Source organism: Notothenia rossii (assembly GCF_949606895.1).
Source record: "Notothenia rossii genome assembly, chromosome: 6".
Taxonomy (NCBI): Eukaryota; Metazoa; Chordata; class Actinopteri; order Perciformes; family Nototheniidae; genus Notothenia; species Notothenia rossii.
The window spans coordinates 33,253,866-33,262,009 of record NC_136909.1 but is presented as its reverse complement, the minus strand read 5'-3'; the positions used below and the strand labels follow the sequence as shown (position 1 = coordinate 33,262,009).

The window sequence follows — 8,144 nt, the reverse complement described above, 5'->3', positions numbered from 1 at the left end:
AGAGAGACTAATTTATGGCAACACAAAATAAAACATGGGAGCGGTGGAGATGAGGAGGTGTCGGCGTTCTGGCGATTTACTCGGAAGGCTTCAGCAGCGCCATATAGACTGAGAGTTACGTCATCTCCGTTCACTCCAATGGACCACTTTTTTACAGCAATGGCGGATCGTGGAGCCTCTCAATCGTTCCCCAGAAGTTAGCGCCAAGGCTAACAGAGCTGTAGAGTTGTAGCATAATAGCCCGTTCGTGACGGACTTTTAAAGGTAAGAAGAAGTTTAAAGATTTATATTGCGGATATTATCAGTACATCTGATTCAAATTAACATGTGTATTAAAGGATGTCAGTGGATTATCCCTAAATTAGTAGATTTAGGGAACGTTTACAGATAACAGATTAAGCTAGGATACCATACCATAGTACCGGCATACACTATACCATAGTGGTTGAATACACAGTATTAGGAAACCCTTTATACTTACTGGACATGTTATACTCATTACATACTGTATATAAAATATGACCAAGAATGTGAGACAACTTTATAGAAATTCATTTCACATCTGTTACTGATGCCATTTGTCATACTTTGTTAAACTCACAAATAATAAAGTTCCATAACTTCAGTTGGGAACAAAGACCACACCTTATCTCCCCAAGGCAATTTCCCATCCAATAGGTGTGCTATATAGGTGTGTATAACCCTTTCTCCTGTCTGTTACTCCCTCTTTCAGCACAAGAACCAGAGGGGGATTCAATGGAGCCTGAATACCTGCATTGAGACCCTCACCCTGCACCCTGAGTCTCAACTCTCAGTGTTTTTCAAGCCTTTCCCTGTTTTTTTGTATTAAACAAAACATTAAGCTTTCCCAATGGTGTAGTTTTTGTTTTGTGAAAAAGTGCAAATGCAGTGTTTGTATATAATAACCTCACATATCTTTTGCTGTTGGTCGTGAAATTGCTACTGCTGACTTGAGCCAGCCATTTTTTCCTCCGCTCTGTGTCAGTGGGGAAGCCGTACATTCGTACTCCTTTCTCGGAGCGATTTGAGCATCCCCAGGCAGCACAGCAAACCATGGTGGCGACTAGGAGGCAGCACAGCAAACCAGGACAACACGGAGGAAAAGGCACAGACAAACTGCATGATATGCTATTCAATGTTTATTGAATTCCATGTATTTGCAATGGATGTTCCTAAAACAACACATTTAACATCATCATCATGCTGCTGCTGCTGCTGCTGCTGCTGCTGCTGCTGCTGCTGCTGCTGCTGCTGCTGCTGCTGCTGCTGCTAGTCCTTTGATAGTCACCTGTCGGTCTCCTGTCCTTTCTGAAAGCCATAAAGATGACATTAGTCATTTAGATAACTTGTGTCCTCAATTACCATGGGATTACTGAAACTACCATGAATTTAAGAAAATGGTAGAAATTAATCTAATCTGAATTTTGAAGCATTCCTTTAGATCCCCTCCCTCTAAATATATCAAACATTAGAAAGTGATGCTCCTGACTACCATACAAGTTTAAGAAGATAATATTGGTTTTAAAGAATTCAAAGCTATAAATAAACCGCAACAGGCTCTTTAACCAAGGCACTGTTAGCCTAACATGTAAACTAGTTCACACTAATCCTAATATTATCAATTAATATTAGCAAATTCTATTTTATTTTTTAAAACATATTGATGTAAATACATACACATATCGATTTGTTGTATAAATATTGTAAATCAAAACCTTTATTCACTAATAATTACCAAAAATCGTAGTTCTATCTCCTGTTATCAATGCATTCACATTGCCCGCCATGAACTTCCGGGGAACGATCCTCGTCTGCATGAACCACGTGACGATAACCGTTTTTGGACTTCCGCTGTCGTAACTCTTCTATCTATATGGCGTTGGGCTTCAGTAGAAGCTGCTGGGAGTCCCAGCAGCTTCTACTGAAGCCAGCCCCCAACTCCGGGGACTTCCGGCCGGGGATTTTGGGCGGCAGTATGCCGTGAAGTTGTTTGCGGCCTGCCAATAGAGAGCCGCAGTGACGCGTCGTAAAACCCGGAAGTAAGTTAGCATTTTTAGCACTTCCGGTTCCTTCCTCAAAAAGCAATGCATTTTTTCCATAGGGTTTTGGAAAATAGCTCGAAATAAGGTCTGTGGTTGACACAAATTTAAGAGGTAATTGACGTTTTGTTCTACGACATTAAATACATCAGCAGTGACCCCACTAGGGATTTTTGAAGAGTTTACGTGTCTGAAAAACGATGGTTGTTACCGAATGGCTGAATAGGACTACAGAAATTGTCGAGGCCGTTGTACGTCATTACGCCGAACACGTAAACACTCCCGCTAAGTTTGTTTCCCCCTGTGTTCTGCTTAAAAGCAAGTACCTGCCTATCTTTAGTATCTGTATATCTATATCTGACCATTAGAATCTGTATTTTTGAAATTGTCGTTTTTAACACCGTAGTTTTACAAATTATAGAATAATTAATTACCAGTGTTTTCCAATTTTACCCGGCAGTTCGTTTCGTTGGCTAACGTTAGCTAAAGCTAGCGCTACTAGTTAGCTACGCAATGGTTTGTTGCTTTGCTCCGGGTTGCAGCCACAGGTCTTCGCATGAAACGTGCTTGTTCTATCGTTTCCCGGCCAATGTTTTCCAAAGGAGAGTCTGGATTCGTGCCATGAGGTAAGCTGACGTTACATTTTTGTCCATGTCACGGTGAAATGTAAATAATGGGTAGTGACTGTATCGCCGTTATAGAGATGGCGCTGCTGAAAAGACCGCAACACAAGTAAAGATAATGAATACATCCTATTAAAACCTGTGTGGCTTATATGATAAGTCTTATTAGTACAAGCAGCATAACGTTTCACCATGTAACTAAAGATTGTAGTCAGGGAAATCAGTTTGACATATTGAACTAATAACAAATCACCTCTGGCTGGCAGAGAACTCTCTGCTCCATAGCTTCTCTTGGACGTAAAATCACATGTACATTTTACATTTATATTCAATTTAATATTCCATCCCTCACATACTTTTGTATATATAATAACTTATATTTTGTTTTTCTTGTTATGCTGCTGCAACACAAACATTTCCCAAATTGGGATCAATACATTAATATCTTATCTTAATTAATTAAGAAATATAACTATTATAATTAGTGTACCAGCTGGCACCTATTTTCAATATGGATTAATCTACCATTTATTTCTTTAGTTCAATTTTCATCTATAAAAGTGTCAAAATAGTGAAAATGTTCACGAGACTTATCAAAGTGCAAGGTTATATCTTTAGATGTTTTGTTTTAGCCTATGTACTGTATGTCTTAATGCTCTTACAGTATATGTGACGGTGTGACTTCCATGCAACTATATTTTTATATCTTCCCAACAGACGAGCTGACAGAAAACCTAACACTCTAACAACCACAACATTGCAAAGGCGAGTAAATGTAAATTAAAAACAATTCACAATTTTATTATTTCTTCTTCTTTCTTGCAGTGAGGTGAAGCTGACCTTGCACTTGGTGCCAGTAAGGATGTTCCTCACGCAGGCTGAATGTTTCTCCTTCCTTACTGACAAAGAAGCCCTTGATTTGCAATGCTTCACTAATTGTCATTTCCCTTGCTCCGTAGGGACACTTTACCTCAAGCACAGCGGAAGACCCTACCAGACCATCTGGAGATGCCCCCAACATTCCTGATTGGGAGAGCCACAAATCTGACTCATGGACCTGCATCTGAGTTGCAGTGGTGAATGCCCTGACGCCCTCACATTCATTCATAGTCCCCCACTGGACAGACAAAACACCATCAAGGGCCTGTTGTTGCCTTAGCACCCTGGCAATAAAGGAAGCAGTCACACGCTTTGACCTCAGGACAGCTCCAAAGTTGCTGGCAGTCAACCTTCCTTTCCTGAACAAATGCCAGTTTGGGCTGGTTCGCTGACCAGTGGTAGCCACCTGAATTGCCCTCTGTTGCTCTTCAGACAATGCCATGCTTGCCACAATTGCCTCAGGTCCCTGATGCCCAACAGATTTGATAATTTCAGGAACAGTAAGTGTTTCCAAGCTGTAGTGTTCCTCTTCTGGCTCGGGGGAGAGATGCCAAGAAATTCCTGAGAACCTGCCCCCGAGTCTGTCCCTCAGCCAGTCACGATCTTCGGAGGTAGGCTCTCTTGTCAGCGGGTTAAATAAGTTATTGGTTTCAACAGTCACATTAAAACAGTTACTAAATCAGCTTACTATCACCTAAAGAACATATCTAGGATTAAAAGACTAAAGTCACAGCAGGATTCGGAAAAACGTGTCCATGCTTTTATCTTCAGTAGACTGGACTACTGCAATGGTGTCTTCACAGGTCTCACTAAAAAATCTATTAGAAAGCTGCAGCTGATTCAAGACACCGCTGCTCGAGTCCTCACTAACACTAAGAAAGTGGATCACATCACTCCAGTTCTGAAGTCTTTACACTGGCTTCCTGTGTGTCAAAGAATAGATTTCAAAAATACTGCTGCTGTTTATAAAGCACTGAATGGTTTAGGACCAAAATGCATTTCTGACCTCCTGCTAAATGATGAACCATCCAGATCTCTCAGGTCTTCAGGGACTGGTCAGCTTTCTGTCCCCAGAGTCAGAACTAAACACGGTAAAGCAGCGTACAGTTATTATGCTCCAAATATCTGGAACAAACTCCCAGAAACCTGCAGGTCCGCTGCAACTTACTACTTTTAAATCCAGGCTGAAGACTTTTCTTTTTGTCGCTGCTCTTAATTGAACTATTAATATCTTAGACTGCACTGTAACTTTTATCCATGTATTTTTTCTTTTAATGTTTATTTTATTAGCTTTTCTTTTTAATGACTGATTTTAAATGCCATTTTCTTAATGTCTTTCATTTTTTGTAAAGCACTTTGAATTGCCTTGTGTTGAAAAGTGCTATATAAATAAACTTGCCTTGCCTAATAAAGATTTCATGTGACACATACAATTGATTTGTTGATGGGAATTAATGTGAATAAATTAACTCGGTCTTAAAAGGTTAACGGTACTCTTGCTATCACTACTCACCGACACTATAAACCTTGTCCCTCATGCTAGCCCTGACAACACCGGTAAGCACACCTTCATCTAGGCTGCACTGTAACGTGTCCTGACTTGTAGTGGTTCTCTCCTCTGTCTACACCAGGGGTATTCAACTAGATTAGGAAGGGGGCCACAATTGTAAAATGTCTTGAAGGCGAGGGCCACAAGACTGACAATGAAAATGAACAAATGCCATTGTTATTGTACAACCAACCATGCAATAATAAATTATTATTATTATTATTATTGATATTGTTATTATTATTGTAGTAGTAGTAAAATAGGCAACCAAAATAGTAATGTAGGCTACTGTGGCAGATTTGTGGTCTGCTGCGGAATATAAGGAGGGAGAGCGAGACGCAGTCGGGTAAACGGATATTTATTTCACACAAGGTTCCCGAGGTGGCTAAAACAGAACAATCCCTCAACGGGCAAATGATAACTGGCAGGGGTCTGGATTCTCGTCCTGGCGTAACGTTCGTCTTTCCGTCTGTCCGCCAGTCTCCTACTGAGAGAACAAAAACAAACGTGGTTAAATACCACCGCATTCCTATCATTTTAATCCACTTGACAGCTACGTCAATCCCAGGCAATTAGCCGCTCCGCCCCCTGCTTTACAACCTGCCGCTAAACCACGCCCGCCCCCCCATACCACAGCTACTTTATTCTAATGAATCCATATAGATTTGTGTATTATAACACCAAAATGCTGGGTGGCAACAAATACCAGAAAACAATGCTAGGCCTAGGATAGCAAATGCGATCAGTAAGAGGCAGAGGAGGCCTAGAAGTCCGAGATTAACAAAGATGCAAGCATAGGCAGCGTCCCATCATTACAAAATAAATGAAAATAGAAGCTACCTGACAAATCAGTGTGAGAAGTTGCATTTCCGAGCCATAGCCAGTTTGCTGAATTCAGGTCGGTGCGAGGTCAGAGCAAGCTGCATGCACTGGTTGAGATGTTCATCCGTGAGTCGATTGCGATGTTGATTCTTTATCAAGTTCATTGTCGAAAATCCGGACTCGCATATGTAAGTAGATCCAAACATGGTTAACAGGTAGATAGCCAGTCTCCGGCAGTGATGAAACTGATGAGTAGAATGAGCCCAAAACTCGCACAGTCCCTCTTCTCCGAATTTTGCTTTCAGCACATCAGAGCTCTGAATTTGCACCAACTCCAGCTGGAATGCAGCCTCGTCAATACCGGGCATCACGGCTTTCGCCTCGGCTGGACAGGACCCGGAAACATCGACCGCAAATGGATTGCGCACAAATAAAAGAACCTGTTTTGGAATCTTGAAGTCGTTGAATCGCTCTGTGAAGTTTTCAGCCAAGCTTTTGTTAAAATGTGTTCTTTATTCTCGCGTCCAGGAGAGAAGCTTTAAAATGAGACTAAATGGAGTCTCTGAAAAGATTCAAATGGGATACTTTAATTAAAAAAGGCGCGGTAGTGTTACAGACAGAATATTGTTCCGTCAGACAAACAGCTGTGGTCCGGTTCTCCTGAGCAAGAAAGACAGCGGATCTCTCCCCCGGCGCTGCTATATATATCCTCTGCTGGCTCCTCCCCGCCAGCCGGCTCACCTCGTCTCCAATGTCCGTTATTGCATTTAAACAGAGGATAGGTTCTTTTCACATTCAATATATGCTTAACACGCCGTTTCTCCTCATATTCTCTTTCATCACTTTCCATTTAACACATTCTAAACGCTGTAATCAATACTCTAAACAATACTTCTCGGCTCGTTTGGTTGCCGGTCATTCCGGATGTTGTCACATGCTACTCGTCTGTAAACAATAATGTATTCAAATAAACTGTACCTTCATTTAATATTCAGCATGGTAATATCTCGACATCTATCGTTGTAGTGTTAAATCAGTAGGTTTCGGTTTTCACCACACCAAGTCATTTCGCTCCTCAATTCACCTCTTTAGGAAATCGTATATTAGCCACATGCTACATGCTAACCGTAGATGAAGGATTTTCAGAATAAAAGCTTAACTGCTTGTGCACAAGAATTTCTGGTTTTTCACTATAAAAGAGCGTTTAAACTGACGGTATGTTTAAGCTACATTATACCATCAAAACATTGATTTTAATTTCTAACAGTCCCTCCTTACACACCTAAAAGGTGTGTATAATACTGAAATCAATGAGTTCTTCATCTGAACTTTGCATATTACATATCTCATATTAACAAACATACAATCAAATGGAATGGTTTCACAGCCGGCTTTACAAAAATACAAAATAAATTCTTGTCTGTGTTCAAACATAAAAGTTGTCCCTTGTGCATAACTTCTAGTGTTTACATTCAATATCATTCTTCAAAATAGCAGCAATGGCTTGGTATCAGAACATTTCTTCCTCCCTCCTTTCACAGAAACCGTTCTCATACCACGCTCAGTGTTAAGGCACTTGTTTTTACAAAGTGAAAAGAAACAAACCATTTTAGAATAGCAATGATTTATACAACATGAAATCTACCATATTAGAATAGTATAAAGTAATAAAGTCAAATAAAATGGACTATCTTAGAATAGTGTAAAATTAATTGGAATAATAAAAATATTAAAAATATGCTATCTTGGAATAGTATGAAGTAAATTGAAATGGATTCACTCCATTTCAATTTTGCTCACTTCTTCACATGATTTCATCATTTAAAGAATCACATCGGCTGGACATTCATTGATCAATCTCATCTCCGAACATCCATATCATTTAAACTAACTCATCATTGTCATCCACATCTGTATACGGGGTGGGTCGTCTTGTTCTGCTAGCATTTGTAACTGTCTCCTCCTGAGAAATTTACCCTCCCTCCTTTCATACCATTTAAGGTATGAAAGTAATATGTTCTCTAGAAGGGGCCGTTGTGCGTTCTACTCTGGGGTACGGCATTCTAGACAGTCATTTCTGGGAGAAGATTTTGGTCAGTTACAACAGTTGTAGAGTTTCATCAATGCAGTGATAAAGTCCCTGAAATGGTGTGAAAACCGGTGGAATATCAATAACTCATTATACCAATTTATTTTCAATTCTGGTCTACT

The 8,144-nt window shown here is 40.2% G+C and overlaps 1 long non-coding RNA gene across 1 annotated transcript; it reads left to right on the top strand.

Annotated features, from left to right (window-relative positions):
• Positions 1–272: 272 nt before the first annotated feature.
• Positions 273–4,995, top strand: LOC307043401. Its single transcript, XR_013809369.1, has 2 exons — positions 273–2,686; positions 3,401–4,995. It is a non-coding gene; the product is annotated as an uncharacterized lncRNA (long non-coding RNA).
• Positions 4,996–8,144: the final 3,149 nt, after the last annotated feature.